The sequence below is a fragment of the Mya arenaria genome, chromosome 6 (genome assembly GCF_026914265.1).
Source record: "Mya arenaria isolate MELC-2E11 chromosome 6, ASM2691426v1".
Classification (NCBI taxonomy): domain Eukaryota; kingdom Metazoa; phylum Mollusca; class Bivalvia; order Myida; family Myidae; genus Mya; species Mya arenaria.
Window position 1 is genome coordinate 79,663,311 of NC_069127.1, and position 23,755 is coordinate 79,687,065.

The 23,755-nt window shown below is 33.8% G+C and overlaps 1 protein-coding gene across 1 annotated transcript in view; it reads right to left on the bottom strand.

Annotated features, from left to right (window-relative positions):
• LOC128239159 (PR domain zinc finger protein 1-like) overlaps nt 1–23,755 on the bottom strand; it is a 52,650-nt gene that overhangs the window by 23,299 nt on the left and 5,596 nt on the right. The window lies entirely within an intron of this gene.

The window sequence follows — 23,755 nt, forward strand, 5'->3', positions numbered from 1 at the left end:
TTTCTTTAATTTCACACACCTTAACAAAAGCATTAACTTTTAAAACAATTCTTGTTTCATTATCTTTGTGTGAGCTCCGGGGCCCACCTGTCTTTAATAGTGTTTATTCTAGACCCTTTAAGGGTTTCCCTTAATGCCTATAAGAAATGATAACATGATTAAGATAACAACTTGTCATCTTTTTGATAAGTAAATTAGTTAAGGAAATCAACATTTAATTTCACCAATTACAGGCAAATTTGTTGAAACAATTCTAAATTGATTGACATTATACTCATATTTTATATCTCCCAATAGTAGATTTAAATTAAAATTTTGTTTCATTATATCCTGAATCCATCATTAACAACTGCGGAAGTTCCAGGAAATATAATTTTAAAAAAATACTCTAATGTGAAACATATAAATATGCCTGAAAAAAAAATCAGTTATTTTCTAATCAATGTTTTGACGGAATCCCATATTTCCTATGGAGACAGGCATGAAATACACCTAGAAACTGAAACAGCTCAGCCTTTCAATAACATCCAATATAAACAGATGTGAAATTTCATGGGAAAGGTGCGAATTAAAAAATATACAAAGAAATTATTTCCAAACCCCTAGGTGTTAACAAATTTACAGAGTACCTCCTTAAATCCTGAACTTGTGTTGCCGATATTTGGACACCCAGTGGTTTTGTAACAGTATTTATAGCTGTCAGTAGCACCTTCTGTACGTTTTGAGCTGCCTCATAGGGGAGGGCCTCTCCAGGCTCTACCACAAAATGAGTTTTGTCATATAGGTGAAGATCCCTGTTGTTCACAAGGATTGACAACATTCTCCTGGATACGCTGTATTTCACCCATCATTGATGCCTCATAGTGGATTTATCCAGATATCTTTTTGTTTAATTTAAATTATTTTTAATCGGTTGTCTGGTTAGCGCAGTGGTTAGCACACTCATTTCTCCCAGGTGACCCAGGTTCGATTCCAAGACTGGGCTCATGTGAGTTTGGTCAGTGGTGACCAAGCCGGACAAGTGGGTTTTCTCCAGTTACTCCCAAACATTTTCCCCCATAACACAAGACCACACTCGTGCATTATCATGCCAACGAGGGTGACTTAATATAAGTTATCATAGCTTTCTTCACAATCATAAAATATATAACGTTTAAACTATTTGTTAATCAATGGTCACAGCTTAGTGCCACTGAGTTTCAAACAAGTTAATCTACAACTATGTTTTATCAGCGCCTCACAAAGTGTGCCACAATTATGTTCATTATGTTTTCTAACAAATTATGCATACGCCGTTTCATTAGATTAAAAACCGAGACCCCATCTCGGGAAAACTTTGCCTTTAGTAATTTTTTGAAAATATTTCTAAATTCAAAAAAGTATATGTTACTTAATACAACTTGTGAATTCACTTGCATGATAATTGTTCACAAGCAGACCGCTGTAAAAAAGTGGAAAAGTGAGTGTACTAGTGAAACAGAAAAAAATGAGCAATGAAGTTATGTAGTCATTCTTCAAAAGTTGTTAATTTCTCTAATAAAACAGTTTTGTATAGCCATATGCAGCGTTTTTAATTGTTGAAAAAAATGTAAACATATACTAATAGTAATTACAAGTACTTAGTATAAAACCATAGTTTTAATTAAATTCTTTCCTTTTAAATTTACCATTTTTTCCTCACTTATTATAACAAGTGGTTAAATATTTTCAAAAAATTGAAGCCCTTAACGATAATGTAATGTAAAAGGGGTCCTTCTCTCATCCAAGTTGCTGTGGGTCCAGCCTCACTGTGGTCATATTCTCATGGACTCTCAAATTAACTTTTAACATCTGAAGGTTCCTTTTCATAGGTGCAGGCAGAAACATTTCTGACAATTATCAGCCAATTAAATAAATGAGAGGCACACTTGTTGCTGAAACCAATACATCACAGCAGAAACAGGATGAGGTGCCAGTCCTGGTAGAGACAGTTCCAACATGTCCACCATCAATCCAACATGGCGCACATTTATCAGATATGGCCGCCATTGCAGAAGCGACAAGATAGAAGAGTCAACAGCTGAGACTGGGGTGTGGACAACCCGCTGGGGATGGATGGATAGGGAATTAATTTGTTTGTATGTTTGAAAACTGCTGAGGAACATGGTGGGAGACAAATGAATTCAACTGTTATTCTTTTAACATGAAAACAGTGTAGCAACTGTTTGGATTCATGCTTACTGATATGTGGTTTTCTTAATAGAGCATTCTGGCATTTTCATATTTTGAAACTGTGTGTGTTTTATTCCTCTTGTCTTTAGGCACTTGTGGTAACATATCTTTTTCAAGATTCTGCTTAATTTCAACCCCATGATTTTATGCATGGTCTTGCTGATCCCCATCGTTGCACTCCCTGATTTTTTTTTTAATTTTTCATACTTTTTAAATCTAACCATCAAAAGTAAAAAAAAGGCAAAGGAATGTATTGGCCTAACAAGTTAACAAGTAATAGTCGTTATAAAAGTGACACCTACATTCAAAGTGGCTCCTGTTATAGTCCCTCACTGTCACAACAGTAAGGGCCATAAAGCATAGTAGGGAGTGTATTAGGGATTCCACTTAAAGTAACTGATAGCCTGAATTACCTAATGGGGATAATCATTTACCAAGTAAAGAAAACATCGACATAGTAATAAATTAATTAGAAGTTATGGATTAAGAGTACTTGGGGTCAAAACTGCTTGATTAAGGTAATAAGCCACTGTCTTTTATGGTAATGTGTACAGATAATAATAATGAATGTCATTAATAAGATTTTCTTGATATATGGGTGTCAAATACCTTACATTATGATTAGAATGAATACTACTGAGAAATATATGATACCAGATCAACCAGCTGTACTTATATAAATTAATAATTAAGTCTCATTATTTATTAATCTACATATTTTTTTGGTTTTGTAACTAACAAGTTTCCATGGCAATAGATACTAAAAAATGACATAAGCACACTCATCCTCTCGTAATCTATTGTTTTCTTTAATTTCGTACCAAACCTAATACTTCTCTCCAATGATATCAATGAAAAAGCGGCTTACTGTGGACACCTTCTAATCAGCTTACAACACTTTTTAATCAAAACAAAACATCAGGATTTGATGGTAAAATAAGCAGCTTTCTTCCCTTGTCTTAATCATGATAAAGTACACAAATATGGTCATGTAAGTAAGATGAAAGCTGTATTATCTTCATATTATCTGATGTTAATTTTCCCTTGATCAGGGTGAGGTGTGACTATTGTAGCAGGATAAATCCTAGTTTGTTTATGTGTGTTGATCAAAGTTTGCCTGCGTCCATTGGCTGCTTTATGGCTTGACCCCGCTGTGATGCCATCACAACTTAAACTGTGTTGAAATGAGTGACATGAGATAGAAGTGACAGAAATTCACAGTCAAATCCAGACATTGGAAGACTTGAAAAAACAGAGTGAGATACAAGAGATCCAGGTGTGATACCCTAGCTCTTTTGCAAAGAGACCTCTTGGTTCTTTAACGTGATTGGTGTACAGCACAGGAAACAACTTTCCTGGGCAGAACTAGTATGGAGTACACCATTTTCCCAGTACTACCCTTTAAATGCCGAGCGCTAGGCAAGCGAACTTCTAGTGCCATATTTGAACATCTTTACACTAAAATACATCAATCGGCTTTCAAGGAAAGATAACTCATGGGTTATCTATCCTTCAATGCAAATTATTCTACAGTGTATTCTATGTCGGTAGTTGAGTATCATATTAAACCTCATATCAAGTGCACTGCACCATGCATTTCATCGCGCTTCTGTCACAGATCAAATGAAACAATTATCCACTGAAATCTTCTTTCTTAGGTGTCGAATCTGTTATTTCACACCTGTTTTGTCAATATTATTTTCATTTGTGTGAAGAGCAAAAATGGGCCTCGAACATAAATCATAATTGAAATGAAATCAAGCTAATCGCCGATGTTAAGAATATAAAATTTTTACAAAAAATGACACTAAATAATATTTGACATCATAATTAAGAATCAGCTCTCCTTAAATATTTAAAAAAAAAAATGCCCTTGAATAGGGAATAAGTAAATTCTTTAATATCACAGCAAATGTGCACGCATATACAAAAGTACTTTAACCAGGTAGATTTAAATTTGGTCATGGACTTAAAATGCTGCAATATTGACCTATGTGCTGTCCCAATTTTAGACAGTTTAACATCCATTCTTTTGCTAGAACCTGATATACACCTTAGCAATTTTACCATTTGTATTTCAGAGTCCCTCATACTGAAGAATGCTTAAATATGGTCAGATCCTTTTTTTTATTTCTTAGTTTGGGCCAAGTTTTCAAGATTTAATAATCACAACAGCATTATTTAATACACACTTGGAAGGATATTGACCTTAATTCAAATGTTTCTTGTAGTTTGTCTTCATTGATATTTATGTTTGGTACTCTGTAGGTAATTGCAACATATTTGTCAGTAGAAATGTGTTAATTAACATGAAGTGATACACAAAATCTATTGCCAAGTTGGTTTAAAACTGGCGGCAGTTCCCTAATTTTTACAATGTCAATTGCCAGTATTTGTATTAACATTTGGTACTAATAGGAGGTTGCAACAAATTAACAGTACCCAGATCCACATAGCAGTTACTTCCCTTTGCTGTAGAGTCACAGCCACCACACATGTCGGTTACTTCCCTTTGCTGTAGAGTCACAGCCACCACACATGTCATGAGATGAACAAGAAAATTATTTAAGTCATTTAAAAAGTGAACCTTTTCTTTCATTTGAAATTATATAACAATAATAAAGTATTGCATACATACGTGATTTAATTTTTTTTTTCTAAAGGTCTTAGATAGCATCAATTCAGGTGTTTTCATACCTGGTGTCAGAAATCTTCAGTGCTCATCAAGGGAGATCACTGGAGATTGATATACTATCTCATATGTGAAGTTGGTGCTTCTAACCAATATATGTCACCTTTCAGCATTGATATTTACTATGTCATTGATATTTTTTACAATGCCACTGCCTATCAATAGTACATTATACAATGGCTGTATCCATTTACAGTCTTTGACTTAGTGTTTTCAGACCACTGCAGGCTTGTCCGGGCAGGAAGATGTACTAGCCCTAATTAATTTCCACTAGACAGAACATATTTGATGTTATAATTTTTACTTCTATGAAAAAAACTCTTCACATTTGAAACAAGCTTTATTTCGTAAAACTGTGGCAACGGGTTGGTTCATGAACAGGTTTTCTTTCGGGCTTTTTATTTTTAACAAAATATTTGCTAGATGTTGACCATCATCAGCAGTTACAGCCTTAAACTGACTCGCTCATGGTTTGTAAAATTACTAAATAAAGTGTGGCAAATCATAAGTGCTAAAGTGTTAAAACAAAAATACCAAAAGCTGGAACTCTTCAGCAAATATCATCTTTGAAGACCACAATTTTTATTAGCGTTAGTAATGTGATTGACATTATCATGTGATGTTATCAATGTATCCTTAACACTTTTGTTAAAGTCCCGGTGGCCGTGTGGGCTGTATGGCTGTTTTCTACTTTTTTCCTTGACTTCTCCGGCGTGGGTTCGAACAGTATTAAAACCAAAATACTTCATTTTGCTATAACTGTATTTTTTTTTTCTGTAATTTCGATATCATAGAGTAAAATGATGATAAAATAAGTGTTTTCGGATGCATTACCGGGAAAACTAATTTTTGGCCCCAAAACACGAGCGAGTCACTTTAAGCTAACGGCACTTGTTGATCCTTGCTGCTTGAAACTTATGCTCACGTTTCGCCTTATTACGACTATTGGTCTTTTCTCTTCATAGTTCCGCCCATGTTAGGCTGCTGCGCTTTCTACTTAAACAAACAACTGCATAATTTAAACATATGGCAAGCATCCAGTCTGATAAGCCCCCATGTAATGAATAGCAAGGGGTGAGGAATTGACTCCCAGAAAACCCCTCAGAATGGTCACATGAACAGAAGGTGTGAAAAAGGGGGCGCCAGCAGTAGTTTGTCTTAATACATTAAGAAACGTAATTAAACAAAAATGCAGACTTTATTAACCATTAGATTCATGTGTGGTAGAGCAGCAGCCAATGTTTCAAATTGTGGAGTTAATATATGAAAATGTTCTCTAGCCTTATTGGCTTACCGACTTGGAATTTATACAAGCTCAAGCCATTTTGTTTCACTAAGCCACGCGGTTCCGATTTAAGGGTCACGTCAAGGACTGCAATGATGTCCTCCCTGTTTTTCCTTTCATTGTCTCCCAATCATCAGAAACCAATAGTTTGTTCAGTAGGTTTCAAGGAAATTTTGTAAAAATAAACCCTTATGCAATAAATACAATATATATCATAAATGACATTGCAATCATGAAATAATGTCATTATTTATTTTTTGATATATAACTAGTGAAATATCTATCCAAAAAGTGTGACTTGAAGTCATTTATAAATTGCGTTGAAAACGGCCGACCATATAGCGGTGTATTATGTATTTAGCGCTGTAGATTAAGTATTTATGATTTAAATAGAATCTCACATTCATGGTCAATCAATATGAAATTTATTAAACTCATTTACTAAAATTGCAAAAAAACCTCGCCAATGATCGTTTTTTTATCAATTTTAAAAAAAACATGTCTAATAAATGCTATCTAAATGACGGCACTCATGTGAGATCCTCTAAATGCAGTATTCATTTAAACACTTAATGTCAAAGTAACACCCTTCCCTAAGGTAATAACTCCAAATAGTTCATGCAGATTGGTCTCAGCTCAAGTACAAAAATATTCAAAAAGTATACTACTTTTAATATCATTAAATTATTTTCAAATCACTTTAATCTTGATTTTAGAAGAATGGAAGACAATTATTATGATACCGTAGAATCTTAAATTATACATGTCTTACCATACATAACAGCAATTTAGAAAACAAATATTTACTAAAAAAAATCGACATAGTTACCATTGTCATTAGATTGCGGGACAACTGACTGCCTTTCCTTGAAAAAAAGAAAACTGTTGGATGCTCATAAAATAGGCTTGCAAATAAAAGAACACTGAACAATAAACACATTGTAAAATTGTCCTCGTTTTCATGGTCATTTATATGAACCAAGTTTTTAATAACACCTTTTTAGCCCTTTTCTTGAAAAGTAAAATAGAGGTTTGGCATTATGTTATTAGAGGCATAAACCTATTAACTACACCACGCCCTAAAAGACAGTTAATTCAAATAAGCATTTATCATTTAACGTAAGGCAAATATTTTTACTATCGTTTATGTCACTTTCAGTGTTTTTCATATTTTGATATATGGCGGCCAAATAGAAGAGATAAAACGGATCATCTGTTTATTTACCTGTCAAATAAAATATGAATTAAATAAATATTGTGCTTTTTTTTCCATCATAATTACTATCATTAGTTGGTTTGAATTCAGACCAGATCGTTATTTTGTCCGCATTCAGATTTTTTCTCCATGTTGAACAAAACTTTTACTTGTTGTTGGTTTCAATGGCCGAAGACGATGAAAATATTCCATTTATAAATGTATGAATCAAAGCAAATGTAAATAAATGTGGATTTAATCACCTTTCAAAATTTTCCCTTTCTTATGATAAAATTAATGGGACCCAATGCAGCACAAATTTATCATTTTGATTAGTGCTTATAAGCAATATTTGAAATTGTTCATTAAATATAACAACAACTAACTCATCCTATTCAATAATGTCATACAGTTATTCAAGGAATAATTCAGGCTAGGTGACAATTCATTTAGCAAATTATAGGCTATGAAAATGTAAATGCAGAGTATGAAACCTGTCTAGACTACAGTTTTCTAACGATTATGTTGGAAATATTGATATTAAAAATGTAATAAAACTACATCAATGTAAGTTTTAATGCACACCTTCTCCGGCTACAGTGCACCAATTTATTATCTATTGTTATTTTTTAAATACGTTATATGTCTACCAATATTGGCTTTTTGAAATAATGAAGTAAAACTTTTACAATACAAGTAAATTTTCATTGCAAAAACTGCAACAAAATGTGCATTATATTTACTAGGACCATCGGAAAGATTAAGAACCCATCTGGGTAAATATTTAAAAAAATATTAAATTATCTTGAAAATGAAAAGAAATGTAACCAAATTGTAAACATGGACAAACTTGTTTGAATTAGAGAGTCCTCATTATCTATCTAAATAAATATAATGGCAACCAAAAATCAATTTATCGCATTATTATCTGTATGAAGCTTGGTATTTACCATCATTTGATGGTATTAACTGATGCTTAAGTCACTTTTGTGAATGTAACAGCGTGAAATTGTCATCTTTTCACTGATAAAGAGCTTTCCATTACCCGTTGGGAAGTCCCGATATTGTTCGATTGTTTATTATTTGTGATAAAAGCTTATTGAATGAAATCGCAGTTGTCAGGGAAAGCAGGTACACACGGGTATCAGCGCGGAAACCCAACAGAGATGCTCGGTGAAATACGCGTAAATACGACCAACAATGAAGCCCTTTACACACCATGGTGCTGTCAAAATCGTGGACACTTCATTCAGTGAAATCTTTGCTGCGATGCAAGAGTGCTATAAGCAAAAGGCATTTTGCTATTTCATAATCGGGTAACTCATCATATCCAATACATGTTCAAGTTGCTAGGATGTTATAATCTTACATGTTTCTGCACTTGAAATAATGACTTTGTCATTTAAATAAATTGTACTACTCCAAATATCCAGTTTCAAATTTATCACTTTCCATTTTGAGAGTGGTTGAAATTTCAGTTGGACGGTAACCATACCTCATTTCAATTATTATACTTTTATTTTTTTCTTTACATTTTCTGGTCTTAATTTTTCATCTTTATAGAAAATGCATGTCGGATATGCAAATATCCTCCTTCATTGAATAATTGTATGCATAAATAAATTATAGAAAGGTAGTAAAACACAACTTATACTTCTACTTGGACCTTAAGTTACATGTGCAAGAAAATGTTGCAGTCGGTATTAAAAGATTTTTGCGAAATCTTTTTTTTCTTCACATGTAATCGTCAGCTCACGGACGTTGCACTCACTTTCACCTAAAATTATCTTTTTGCAACGTTTTAAATTAGTCAATAAAACAATGCCACCTTAAAACTTTCATTACTACCTTCTTATGCATGCATTCATAATACTTTTGATAACAAATCAATGCCAAGAAACAGAAACAAACATTTAGTGGAGGATGTTAGGGAAACAACATCAACAGATGGAGAAAATTACGAACAGCATTTTTCTAGTGGAAATCAATCATTGTTTCTGATAATGCCCACACAACTAGAAAATGTAACAACTCTGCTGCTTATGTCACGGAAATCGACAAGAGGGCTAAAAATGTGGTTTGCCTAAATGCTTTCAGCTCCGAAGAACTTTTGATCACTACTTGTGGACCGGAGAGTTCTGTTGCCATGGCAACAAGAATGCTGAGAGTGGAAACTACACTATTTTAAATTATTTTTCCGACTGAGAAGCTGGCGAGGAGAAAATTTGGAAAGCTTGGCAAATATGGCGGGCTTTTAGTATTAAGTGTAACATTTACTTTAAATGAACACCGGGAAATGCCAACTAAAAGTGGTTTTCCTTATCTTGTTTATGGACATTATCTTAAGAAGCCGAGAAAATAGGGATTGGATAATATTAAATATTTTTCACCGCAAAATAAAATAGTAGAAAAAGCAAAATGTGAAATAAAAAGAAAGTGAACATGAAAGTGAAGTATAAGTTTGGTTAACGTGGCATACAATTTGGCACACTTTTCTGAAACACTTGCGTAAACTGTCATTTAAAATCCTTTTTAGGCATACAATAAAAAGAAAAAAAATGTTTGTTTCAGTGTAAGATGGCAATATATATTTCACCCCTTGAACACCAAAAGTAAATATTTCACTTGCTTAATATAGCTTTCGGCGCTCATTCAGTGAAAATATTACAATCTTAAACTGAAACAATCAATTATCCTCTATATCTATTAGCAGTAAATAATATAATTATGAATAAATAAGATGTAAGTACCTTTGATCAGCTGTTGGTATAAGTACAGTTGTTTGAATATACTCTGCATTTTTAAACAAATCCAACATTACATAAATAGTTTATAATTTTTGAAAGACTGTTATTCCTGTCCACTATCAAGCATAATTATAAAATGATATTTTACAAAGGACATAAATTTGAAAGCTACAGATTCTTATTTTTATTGGAAATAATATTTTCCCATCATTTTCTGATTAATAAATTTGATAAACTACTATGCGTGAAAATAATCAAATTACACATTCAATATAAATAAAATAGATAAACAAAATTAAAACAATAGATTTGATTAATAAGTAAGAGATAAGGTTGCAGAAAATTTTATAGGACATGGCATTTTAAGTTGTTGTCCCTTCAGTTGAAGAGTATTCTATACCTCCAATTGAAGAGCTCCAATTTCAAACTCCCAGGGTTTTTAATGTGTCATTTTTACCATAGCATAACATGGAGCTATTCAGGAAAGTAGTTAATTCATTGTAGAAGTAATATTTCCAACATCTAGCAGGGGGCACCGTCTGTAGCTCTAATGAACCACTATCAGTGTAATGATCAACTTGTTAAAACAATGGCTGTCGGGGTAAGAAAATCTGTCATCAATGGGACATAAACTGAAATTTTTAGACCAAAGTTTGATGCTCTCAAGCCAATGTCTTTTGTTTTTGAGATTATGAAGTAGATTTTTGTGTTTAAGTGAATATCAAATCACATTATTGAGTACTGGTTGGTCTTGAATGGGCACCAACAATTTGAGATAGTTCTTATGAAAATGGCCGTGAACATTCGATATCCCTGGGACCGTAAATGTTATGTGATGCCTGAAGATGATAATGTACAAAAAAAATAATTATATCACCAAATATTTATGTTCAACTGTTCCAATGTATTGTTATAGGTGTTTGAGATTGGACGGTTTCTATTATAGATAGGGTCACAATGAATTTCTTGGGTCACAAACTCAGCGATCTTCTGCACTACTTGCAACAATGACATCGTCAAAAATATATATCGTACACAGTCAACATCAATTAAGAGATATACATTTCATATTTAAGAAAATTATTATTAAGCTAACAGGATTTACTTTTATTGAGTATCTGGTTACGTTGTCATTTTAGCCCTATTAAAATAAATGAAACTAATATTTTTATTAAAAATAAATTAAAAATGTAAATAATGCTAATTGCTTTAACTTTTAAAAAAATGACATTATTATTTCATATCCATTAGTGCTAAATATTAATAACATCAAATGTGCAGTGATAAGATCGAAATTAATTTGAAACCGAATCTTTATGTACCACAAAACTTTCAATCTGCACAAACTGACAAGAGGTGCAATAACTTTATTGAATACAGTTAATAGAAATGGACCATAATATTCAAATTTTACAAAAGTAGTTTTAATTATCATTCATTTTGTTAAAAATTACCATGAGAAGAATCAAGCACATAAGACAGAATATAATGCATCGGCTGAGCCAGGATTTGATGTTAGAGGGGGCGCACTTGAGGGGCGCACCTCGGGGCATGAGCCCCCTCCCCCAAGAACCCCCAAAATTGGCTGTTAACATGTCAATGGGCTTTGGGGGACATCTCTTAGAAAGCTATAGCTAATTTTAGAATGAAATGGTGCATTATGGAGTAAATAATGCATAATTTTTCAACCAGGGGCCGTTACTATTCAATAAGCATCTAAGTGAATATTTTCAACTTAGTGAGAATTTCGTACTTTTTTACATTGAATATTTAATATACCCGCTACTTTTCATCAGATTTATTCATATGCATATATTGTTTAGACCATTTTCTTGCTTAATTTCATATTTTTGGTGTACAAACATTGTTCGTTTTCTTAAAATTCAAATTAGAAAAAAGGCAATTTTACACTAAATCGAAAATTGTTACTATGATGCTTTTTAAATACAGCTCCAGACTGACAATTTAAGAGGGGGGGGGGGGGGGGCTAAGCCCCTCCCTGAAATCGCTAGTGTAATGTACCAGGAAGGCTCTGCTCAGCATTAAATGATTAAAATTATAATCACTAAAAACAAATGTATTTGTCTTTTTTTTTTTTTTTCTCAGATTCATATCAATCCCCCTCGTGCACCAATCAGGACTTCCATGTTTAATATCAGAGGGAGCTTTAATAATCTACCCTTGCTTGTTTTATTCACATAATGCCAAGTGACCCTGCACCTGAATTGCACTGTTTTTAAATACGCTGAGTTTCAATCTAAAATCTCAAACAGATACTGGAATATAAGCATAGGAAGTGTTCACCCCATGTTTCCATCTTCCTTTCTGATGAAATTTGCAGATATAATAAATATATTTCTCATGTCATAAGGTGTCAAATTATCGTAACATCTATAAAAGCTCGCTATCTTCTGGACGTGCCCCTACCCAGACCTATTCAAGCCTCCCCCTGCAGAGATGTTTCCAAAACTCATTAATTAGTCAACTGGAATCACTAAATCATGTTTTAATTCAGATAGGCATTAACAGAAACATTCTTTTTCGTTTTGATAAAATCAAATTTTTCATAAGCGAGAACATCAGCATTTAAATGAAACAGATACATGCATGATGAACAATGCGTCTGTCCTAGTCAGGAACCCTACGGCACATCCTTAGGTTAGCGACCGTTAGACCTTTAAGATGAATGTTTTTAACACCATGGGTCGTTTTAGCGTCTTTCGATAATCTTTCTAAATATCAATCAGGTCGAGCCCCAGTCGCAGAACCTAATAACTCTCCAGGACTAGCCATAAAGTAACCTGTTACCATCATTGAGTTTTGATTTCTACACGATAGGCGAAAAGTAGACAAAGTTTAGTTCTTCACTTTATCAAGCAGCATGGAGTTATCTCCCCTTATCCCTCTCTATCATTCTTATCTCCCCACCCACTAAGGTAGTGGATACGCAGGAAGAAACTTTCATTCATAAACCTCAGCCAATTTCATTCAGAAACTTTAGAGGTTGTTTTTACACAAGAAGTTTCAGATAAGACTGACTTGGCATCAGAATCGCAGATAGAATGATATTTCCGAATTTACGATTTGATCAGATTTATGATTTGGAAAAATTGCAAGGAAAAGTGGTGAACCTTGTTATGAATGTTCTTCATTCTTAAAATAACAAATCTTGATATTGCATCAAAACCCTTTATCAATATCAATCCAAGAGAGAGCACAGATACTCAGTTTTTTAAATAAAGTAATACTGAAGTGTATTTTGATGATTCATGAACAATTCTTATACAGAACTTAATAAATGTTACCATTGAGTGTGGGTACCAAGACCACTGGAACCATTCTCAGACGACTAGGAACTAACATTCAGGAACCACAACTCTCCCAAGCTCCACAGAACCTAAGCCATAGCTCTGAAATATCCTTTTTAATTCACTTTCACTTACAAAATACTATTAAAGCATTACATTCAAAATATATTTTCACAAAAAAAAACTACCAGTCCAAATTTTAGCAAAGACTGCCTTTACAAAATTTTTTACATGTAAAATGTGTAATATGTCAAACTGTTTCATTGCAAACTGGTATATGTTTCTAAAACTGACACACAGAAGCATCATATTTTATTTTCATCATTTTACATTCACTTTCCATAAGCAGGATTTCTGTTTTTTGATGAAGGAAATTTTTCATTTTCAGGGGTCTCTGTGTTATCAGATTATATCTAATGATCATCATATAAACCATCGCCCAACAATGGGACGCTACAACACTTCCCCACTTTATGATAATTCACAGAGAATTTGAGATGTGAAATTTAAGAAGATAAGCTTTCATCTCAAAATTTAAATTCATAAAAAGGTATCTCATTTTAAAGAGAAAGTCATCCACCCTTTGCCAATTAAGTTTCTAAACCAAGGAACTTGATACAAGAACTAAAATAGGAGATGATAAATAAAAAACAAATATACAGCCTGTCACATGCAGACATGTCAAAACTTTCGCTATATAGGTATTTAGACACACTTCATTTTCATATTAATGTTATTTTTTATATTAAAGGACAAGAAAATAGAATCCTGTGGGTAATTAACCTTTTTCTCAAACATACTTCCATCTACTTACTTTATCTATAAAAAAAATCTTCAAATTTAAATTACATAATTTTCTTGGTTAAATTGATTCTACTTAATAACAGTCCAAAATGGCTTACAGTGCCGCTGCATTGAATGTCAAGACTTCTTGTTTAAAATATATAATCATCTACTCCTGAAATTGTGTACACAAAAAAACTTTTGTTTAAAATGGAACATGGGTCTACTTGTTGTTTTAAAAAGTGTATGCATAAACTTCTTGGCTCTTAAACAGAACTTGTTGTTTGATATTGTGTTCACAAAATCTTGTTGTTTGAAATGGAACATGGATCTACCTGTTGTTTGAAATCAAACACGGAACTACCTGCTATTTGAAATGGAACATGTAACTACCTGTTGATTGAAATGGAGCATGGATCTTCCTGTTGTTTGAAATGGAACATGGAAATACTTGTTGTTTGAAATAGAACATGGAACTTCCTGTTGTTTGAAATTGAACATGGAAATACCTGTTGTTTAAAATGAAACATGGATCTACCAGTTCTTTGAAATGGAACATGGGTCCACCTGTTCTTTGAAATGGAACATGGATCTACCTGTTGTTTGAAATGGAACATGGAAATACCTGTTGTTTGAAATGGAACATGGATCTACTTGTTGTTTGAAATAGAACATGGAACTACCTGTTGTTTGAAATCAAACATGGATCTACCTTTTGTTTGAAATGACACATGGATCTACTTGTTGTTTGAGACAGGACATGGCTCTTTGAATGTGATATACACTTAAATGTGTTTTTAAATGGAACATCGGTCTTCTGGTTGTTTAAAATGGTATACTTCTGGGATAAAATGGTACATGAACAACAAATTAGAAATTCTATGTATTTGAGGGTACCCTCTGTTTTAATGTTTTATAGCATTTCTTGACAAAAACAAAATCTTGAACATGTGTTTGCAATGATGGACACTTAGGAATGTCTTGTTGTGTGTAGCACAAGCAGGAACTTCTTTTGATTTGGAACCTTATTAAGAACTTGTTTAAAGCATAATCAGGAACTTCTTGTTGTTTGAGACAAAGTCAGGAACTTCTTGTTGTTTGAAGCTTTATTCGAAAGTTCTTATTGCATGAAGCTTAACAATAGACAACATCACATCATTTACAATGGCCCTGAATGATATACTTGACAAACTTGTGACAATGGGTCATAGAGTTATGGTTCTTGTTCATTAGTTTACATTACCATTATTATAAAGATGCTTTAAGTTCCATTCAGTTTATTTTCAGAATTTTTCAAGGTCTGAAAAAAGTATACCAACAAGCTGAATTTTAATAAAATTACAAAGGGCCATACAGTTTGACAATATCAAATTGGAGTCATATTACTTGTAACAAAAAAGTGAACTGTTACTAGTTAAGCTGTGGGCCAATCTATGAAGTTTCAAGTTGATAGCTACAATATTTTATAAGTTATTAAGAAGAAAACCCATAGAACATGTGGATTGACAGATGGAGGTTTTAACATTTCATCATATTAATGCAATAACTCAATAACTGCCCCTATTAATATATACAGATACTGAGTTATTGCACCTTTATTATTATTTTAATTTTATTGCTTATGATGTTTTTTCTTCTTTCACAAATAGCTCACAAGGAGGGGCTTTAATGAGTTTTTCATATAGAAACTATACAGAAAAGCCCCTAACTCTAGTGTCAGTAAAACCTATAAACCTATATATATATGTTTGTGCTGACATACAGACAGACAGACATGGGGATCAGATTAGAGCACCCACATATTGTTGCCAGGCCCTGATATTCAGGAATGTCTTGGTGTTTGAAGCATAGCCAGGAACTTGTTTTTTTGAAACATTATCAAAAACTTCTTATAATTTGAAATCTTATTGAAAATTTCTTGTTGTTTGAAGCAAAGTCAGGAACTTCTTGTTGTTTGAGACAAAGTCAGGAACTTCTTGTTGTTTGAGATAAAGTCAGGAACTTCTTGTTGTTTGAGACAAAGTCAGGAACTTCTTGTTGTTTGAGACAAAGTCAGGAACTTCTTGTTGTTTGGGGCAAATGCAGGAACTTCTTGTTGTTTGAGACAAAGTCAGGAACTTCTTGTTGTTTGAGACAAAGTCAGGAACTTCTTGTTGTTTGAGAAAAGTCAGGAACTTCTTGTTGTTTGAGACAAAGTCAGGAACTTCTTGTTGTTTGAAGTAAAGTCAGGTACTTCTTGTTGTTTGAAGCAAAGTCAGGAATCTCTTGTTGTTTGAAGTAAAGTCAGGAGTTTCTTGTTGTTTGAGACAAAGTCAAGAACTTCTTGTTGTTTGGGGCAAAGTCAGGAACTTCTTGTTGTTTGAGACAAAGTCAGGAACTTCTTGTTGTTTGAGACAAAGTCAGGAACTTCTTGTTGTTTGAGAAAAGTCAGGAACTTCTTGTTGTTTGAGACAAAGTCAGGAACTTCTTGTTGTTTGAAGTAAAGTCAGGTACTTCTTGTTGTTTGAAGCAAAGTCAGGAATCTCTTGTTGTTTGAGACAAAGTCAGGAACTTCTTGTTGTTTGAAGCAAAGTCAGGAACTTCTTGTTGTTTGAAATAAAGTCAGGGATTTCTTGTTGTTTGAAGTAAAGTCAGTAGTTTCTTGTTGTTTGAGACAAAGTCAGGAATTTCTTGTTGTTTGAGACAAAGTCAGGAATTTCTTGTTGTTTGAGACAAAGTCAGGAACTTCTTGTTGTTTGAAATAAAGTCAGGAACTTCTTGTTGTTTGAAGCAAAGTCAGGAACTTCTTGTTGTTTGAAGCAAAGTCAGGAACTTCTTGTTGTTTGAAGTAAAGTCAGGAATTTCTTGTTGTTTGAAGCAAAGTCAGGAAGTACTTGCTGTTTGAAGTAAAGTCAAGAAGTACTCGTTGCTTGAAGCAAAGTCATGAACTTCTTGTTGGTTGAAGCAAAGTCAGAAAGTACTCGTTGTTTGAAGCAAAGTCTGGAACTTCTTGTTGTTTGAGACAAAGTCAGGAACATCTTGTTGTTTGAAGTAAAGTCAGGAATTTATTGTTGTTTGAAGCAAAGTCAGGAACTTCTTGTTGTTTGAAGCAGTCAGGAACTTCTTGTTGTTTGAAGTAAAGTCAGGAATTTCTTGTTGTTTGAGACAAAGTCAGGAACTTCTTGTAGTTTGAAGTAAAGTCAGGAATTTCTTGTTGTGTGAGACAAAGTCAGGAACTTCTAGTTGTTTGAAGCAAAGTCAGGAACTTCTTGTTGTTTGAAGCAAAGTCAGGAACTTCTTGTTGTTTGAGACAAAGTCAGGAACATCTTGTTGTTTGAAGCAAAGTCAGGAACTTCTTGTTGTTTGAAGCAAAGTCAGGAACTTCTTTTTGTTTGAAGCAAAGTCAGGAACTTCTTGTTGTTTGAAGCACAGTCAGGAACTTCTTGTTGTTTGAAGTAAAGTCAGGAACTTCTTGTAGTTTGAAGTAAAGTCAGGAATTTCTTGTTGTGTGAGACAAAGTCAGGAACTTCTTGTTGGTTGAAGCAAAGTCAGGAACTTATTGTTGTTTGAAGCAAAGTCAGGAACTTCTTTTGGGGGGGGAGTAAAGTCAGGTACTTCTTGTTGATTGAAGCAAAGTCAGGAACTTCTTGCTGTTTGAAGCAAAGTCAAGAAGTACTCGTTGCTTGAAGTAAAGTCAGGAACTTCTTGTTGTTTGAGATAAAGTCAAGAACTTCTTGTTGTTTGAGATAAAGTCAGGAACTTCTTGTTGTTTGAGACACACAGGAACTTCTTATTGTTTGAGACAAAGTCAGGAACTTCTTATTGTTTGAGACAAAGTCAGGAACTTCTTGTTGTTTGAGACACACAGGAACTTCTTATTGTTTGAGACAAAGTCAGGAACTTCTTATTGTTTGAGACAAAGTCAGGAACTTCTTGTTGTTTGAGACAAAGTCAGGAACTTCTTGTTGTTTGAAGTAAAGTCAGGAACTTCTTGTTGTTTGAGACAAAGTCAGGAACTTCTTATTGTTTGAGACAAAGTCAGGAACTTCTTGTTGTTTGAAGTAAAGTCAGGAACTTCTTGTTGTTTGAGACAAAGTCAGGAACTTTTTGTTGTTTGAGACAAAGTCAGGAACTTCTTGTTGGTTGAAGCAAAGTCAGGAACTTCTTTTTGTTTGAAGAAAAGTCAGGAACTTCTTGTTGTTTGAAGCAAAGTCAGGAACTTCTTGTTGTTTGAAGTAAAGTCAGGAACTTCTTGTTGTTTGAAGCAAAGTCAGGAACTTCTTTTTGTTTGAAGCAAAGTCAGGAACTTCTTTTTGTTTGAAGCAAAGTCAGGAACTTCTTGTTGTTTGAAGTAAAGTCAGGAACTTCTTTTTGTTTGAAGAAAAGTCAGGAACTTCTTGTTGTTTGAAGCAAAGTCAGGAACTTCTTATTGTTTGAAGTAAAGTCAGGAACTTCTTGTTGTTTGAAGCAAAGTCAGGAACTTCTTTTTGTTTGAAGCAAAGTCAGGAACTTCTTTTTGTTTGAAGCAAAGTCAGGATTTTCTTGTTGTTTGAAGTAAAGTCAGGAACTTCTTGTTGTTTGAAGCAAAGTCAGGAACTTCTTTTTGTTTGAAGCAAAGTCAGGAACTTCTTGTTGTTTAAAGTAAAGTCAGGAATTTCTTGTTGTTTGAAGCAAAGTCAGGAATTTCTTGTTGTTTGAAGCAAAGTCAGGAACTTCTTGTTGGTTGAAGCAAAGTCAGGAAGTACTCATTGTTTGAAGCAAAGTCTGGAACTTCTTGTTGTTTGAAGCAAAGTCAGGAACTTATTGTTGTTTGAAGCAAAGTCAGGAACTTCTTTTTGGGGGGGAGTAAAGTCAGGTACTTCTTGTTGATTGAAGCAAAGTCAGGAACTTCTTGCTGTTTGAAGCAAAGTCAAGAAGTACTCGTTGCTTGAAGTAAAGTCAGGAACTTCTTGTTGTTTGAGATAAAGTCAAGAACTTCTTGTTGTTTGAGATAAAGTCAGGAACTTCTTGTTGTTTGAGACACACAGGAACTTCTTATTGTTTGAGACAAAGTCAGGAACTTCTTATTGTTTGAGACAAAGTCAGGAACTTCTTGTTGTTTGAGACACACAGGAACTTCTTATTGTTTGAGACAAAGTCAGGAACTTCTTGTTGTTTGAGACAAAGTCAGGAACTTCTTGTTGTTTGAGACAAAGTCAGGAACTTCTTGTTGTTTGAAGTAAAGTCAGGAACTTCTTGTTGTTTGAGACAAAGTCAGGAACTTCTTATTGTTTGAGACAAAGTCAGGAACTTCTTGTTGTTTGAAGTAAAGTCAGGAAATTCTTGTTGTTTGAGACAAAGTCAGGAACTTCTTGTTGTTTGAGACAAAGTCAGGAACTTCTTATTGTTTGAGACAAAGTCAGGAACTTCTTGTTGTTTGAGATAAAGTCAGGAACTTCTTGTTGTTTGAAATAAAGTCAGGAACTTCTTGTTGTTTGAGATAAAGTCAGGAACTTCTTGTTGTTTGAGACAAAGTCAGGAACTTCTTTTTGTTTGAAGTAAAGTCAGGAACTTCTTGTTGTTTGAGACAAAGTCAGGAACTTCTTGTTGTTTGAGACAAAGTCAGGAACTTCTTGTTGTTTGAAGCAAAGTCAGGAACTTCTTGTTGGTTGAAGCAAAGTCAGGAAGTACTCGTTATTTGAAGCAAAGTCTGGAACTTATTGTTGTTTGAAGCAAAGTCAGGAACTTCTTTTTGGGGGGGAGTAAAGTCAGGTACTTCTTGTTGATTGAAGCAAAGTCAGGAACTTCTTGCTGTTTGAAGCAAAGTCAAGAAGTACTCGTTGCTTGAAGTAAAGTCAGGAACTTCTTGTTGTTTGAGAGAAAGTCAGGAACTTCTTGTTGTTTGAGATAAAGTCAGGAACTTCTTGTTGTTTGAGACACACAGGAACTTCTTATTGTTTGAGACAAAGTCAGGAACTTCTTATTGTTTGAGATTAAGTCAGGAACTTCTTGTTGTTTGAGACAAAGTCAGGAACTTCTTATTGTTTGAGACAAAGTCAGGAACTTCTTGTTGTTTGAGACAAAGTCAGGAACTTCTTGTTGTTTGAGACAAAGTCAGGAACTTCTTGTTGTTTGAGACAAAGTCAGGAACTTCTTGTTGTTTGAGACAAAGTCAGGAACTTCTTATTGTTTGAGACAGGAACTTCTTCTTGTTAAAGTCAGGAACTTCTTGTTGTTTGAAGTAAAGTCAGGAACTTCTTGTTGTTTGAGACAAAGTCAGGAACTTCTTGTTGTTTGAGACAAAGTCAGGAACTTCTTGTTGTTTGAAGCAAAGTCAGGAACTTCTTGTTGTTTGAGACAAAGTCAGGAACTTCTTGTTGTTTGAGACAAAGTCAGGAACTTCTTGTTGTTTGAGACAAAGTCAGGAACTTCTTTTTGTTTGAGACAAAGTCAGGAACTTCTTGTTGTTTGGGGCAAAGTCAGGAACTTCTTGTTGTTTGAGACAAAGTCAGGAACTTCTTGTTGTTTGAAGTAAAGTCAGGAACTTCTTGTTGTTTGAGACAAAGTCAGGAACTTCTTGTTGTTTGAGACAAAGTCAGGAACTTCTTGTTGTTTGAGACAAAGTCAGGAACTTCTTGTTGTTTGAAGTAAAGTCAGGAATTTCTTTTTGTTCGAAGCAAAGTGAGGAAGTACTTGTTGTTTGTAGTAAAGTCAGGAACTTCTTGTTGTTTGAAGTAAAGTCAGGAACTTCTTGTTGTTTGAAGCAAAGTCAGGAACTTCTTGTTGTTTGAGACAAAGTCAGGAACTTCTTATTGTTTGAGACAAAGTCAGGAACTTCTTGTTGTTTGAGACAAAGTCAGGAACTTCTTGTTGTTTGAGACAAAGTCAGGAACTTCTTGTTGTTTGGGGCAAAGTCAGGAACTTCTTGTTGTTTGAGACAAAGTCAGGAACTTCTTGTTGTTTGAAGTAAAGTCAGGAACTTCTTGTTGTTTGAGACAAAGTCAGGAACTTCTTGTTGTTTGAGACAAAGTCAGGAACTTCTTGTTGTTTGAGACAAAGTCAGGAACTTCTTGTTGTTTGAAGTAAAGTCAGGAATTTCTTTTTGTTCGAAGCAAAGTGAGGAAGTACTTGTTGTTTGTAGTAAAGTCAGGAACTTCTTGTTGTTTGAAGTAAAGTCAGGAATTTCTTTTTGTTCGAAGCAAAGTGAGGAAGTACTTGTTGTTTGAGATAAAGTCACGAACCACTTTTTCTTTCAAGCAATATCAAAAACTGGTCTCGTTGTTGGAACATTATCATTAGCAAACATAGAGTTAAAGCATCAAAAGCATACATTCTTCAAAAGGATATTTTTGATAATAAATTAATAGTGTAAGGGAAAATAATATTTTATAATGAAATTAAAGGGTTACGCCTAAATCGCAAAATTATGCTCTCACCTATAATTATCAAATCTATACTCCAAAGACGAAGTAAATTTTCCTAAATCATCAAATAGGCCCATAATTTATACAGGGTTAACAAATACCGAAATTTATTACCAGCTGAAGTAGACAGAGGGCTGGCTGTAGACATGAAAAAAATTAGAGACACTTATACTGATGAAAACCTTGGATTAAGACAGTGTTCGTTTTAAATAATTAATCTCAATTTCTAATAATTAAGACCATCAGTGTGGCAGATACCTATTCAAACCGTCTTTGATGCTCCTTCCAGTGTTTGGTATTTATGAAATTGTAGGTTTTTACCATAATGATTATAAGCCGATGAAATGTCATAAGTCAAGCACACATACTTTCTAAAAACGTAAATTTTGATGGGTGGTTAAGATAGGCCGGTTTGATGTTATTGTACACCTATGTCATTTTTCGCACCTCTATATTCCATCATTTTCCTTAACTGATCATTTACGGAACCCCGCTTTGCAAAACATCTGAAGAATAGACATAAACTTTCATAAACACTGTCTCGTCACATAATCCGTATTTCTATGTCTTTTTCTTTTAATTTGGCAAAATAGAAGATAGAAAACATGACAGAACAAATTCAGAACAGAAGAGCTAATGAGTTTGCACTAGAATTGCAATGAAAATTGAATATCGTGGGACTTGATAGGCTATAGATACTTTACTATCTAATGGAAATTCAATTTGTGATAATTTGTATCAATTCAGAATACCCCCGCATTAAGAAATGTACAAAGGAAAAATAAGTTTTATGTTATAAAACTCATCTGATGTTAAATGGCTGTTTCAAAGGCTGGTAACAAAATATTTTAATGACAGTCGTTCATTTACGCATTAATTAATTTATGACTTTTCTGATTTGAAAAAAGACCATAGTATGGAAAGCAGAGAGAAGTGTTAATTTGCTTAAGTCACTTTTTTCTCTTGTCATAATTTTTTATAGTATAACGAGAGTGAGCAGCAATGCTCGTCTGATGTTTCACGGTTATTACAAGAGTGAGCAGCAATGCTCGTCTGATGTTTCACGGTTATTACAAGAGTGAGCAGCAATGTTTGTCTGATGTTTCACGGTTATTACAAGAGTGAGCAGCAATGCTCGTCTGATGTTTCACGGTTATTACAAGAGTGAGCAGCAATGCTCGTCTGATGTTTCACGGTTATTACAAGAGTGAGCAGCCATGCTCGTCTGATGTTTCACGGTTATTAAAGGGATATAACTCAACAACTGCAGTACATGTGCGTATTGTCCCTGGCAACATTTTTACCAAGTGATTTGGATAGCTTAAATAAAACAATTATGGCCATGCATGGCGAAAGATTTTGCACGCCAACAACGCTGTTGATACTGCCAACAACGCTGATGATACTGCCAACAACAACACCAAATCTATGACAATACCTCAACTTTTTTTCCTTAAAAGGACAGACTTTCTAATAATACTGTTTTAACTGAATGACTACCTCTTCAGTATAATATAATGGTAACCAACGCATTTTATATGTACATAATGCATAAGTCAGGTATTTTTTATATATATTTTACTTTGTATGCAATCATGGTTGCTTAAAAATAAATAATAATTTAGCAGTGGTCACTATGTCATCCCTTGTGTGGAGATTGAGCTCTGCAGTAGGTAAACCAACATATTGAACTGGATAACAGTTTTCAAACCATGCAACAGCTAGCTATAAGGCTTGCTTGAACACGACTTTGACCACATACAAAGAGGACATGAAAAAAATAAAATAATCAGAAAGTTTTTTGACATCTGTTATTGCGTTCTTCTTTATAAAAAAAAAAATGCACCAAAACTACATAGTTCATAGTTAGCAGTGTGGGAACCATAAAACATTTTTGTAAACTTGGCCCTTTATGAACTAAATGATTTGTGCCATTGTCACACAACACTTACAATCCCACTTACATTTGCAACACGTCTTTTAAATTATATTTACTTGTGAAAACGCATTCACCTGCAAAACATGACTTGTTAAAAGGAATATTCCCTATCATGTTAATTGCAGAAATTTTCTCACATTTGGGGAATTATGCAACTTTTGTTGCTAAATTAGAGAAGATAAGAAATAAGAATAAACTTGGCCTGGATCATTA